General features: G+C 41.4%; 1 protein-coding gene across 1 annotated transcript in view; it reads right to left on the minus strand.

The window, feature by feature from the left end:
• LOC102756354 (putative protein ZNF720) overlaps positions 1-606 on the minus strand; it is a 6020-nt gene that overhangs the window by 2266 nt on the left and 3148 nt on the right. The window lies entirely within an intron of this gene.

Raw genomic sequence — 606 nt, forward strand, 5'->3', positions numbered from 1 at the left:
TATCTGGATATAGTTTCCAATTTTTCTTTTTTTTTTAATATATTTTATTGATTTTTTACACAGAGGAAGGGAGAGAGATAGAGAGCTAGAAACTTCGATGAGAGAGAAACATCGATCAGCTGCCTCCTGCACATCTCCCACTGGGGATGTGCCCGCAACCCAAGTACATGCCCTAGACCGGAATCGAACCCGGGACCTTTCAGTCCGCAGGCCGACGCTCTATCCACTGAGCCAAACCGGTCTTGGCTATGCTTTAGTCTTTACAACAATGTCTCAAACAAGCAGGATCTGGCCCCAGTGTACCCCCCCATAACTCTGGCTAAGTGGCCCCAGCATGGAAAGTATGTAATGTCTAATTATTGGGATGTACACCTGAAACTAATATAATATATTGGCAACTACAACTGAAAAAATTTTTAAAATAAGTTAAACACACACAGACACACACACACCAATTACACTTTCCAGAATAGGTGTGACAGGCCTTTAAAAACCTACCACAGCTGATATTTTTGTTTTCCTGTACAAAGCAAGTTTATAAAGAATGGGATAGCAACTACAGATCCCAAGGCTTATGAAGGGAAACAGAAAAACAATCCAACCAGA

This window comes from Myotis davidii, unplaced genomic scaffold (assembly GCF_000327345.1).
Source record: "Myotis davidii unplaced genomic scaffold, ASM32734v1 scaffold354, whole genome shotgun sequence".
NCBI classification, from domain to species: domain Eukaryota; kingdom Metazoa; phylum Chordata; class Mammalia; order Chiroptera; family Vespertilionidae; genus Myotis; species Myotis davidii.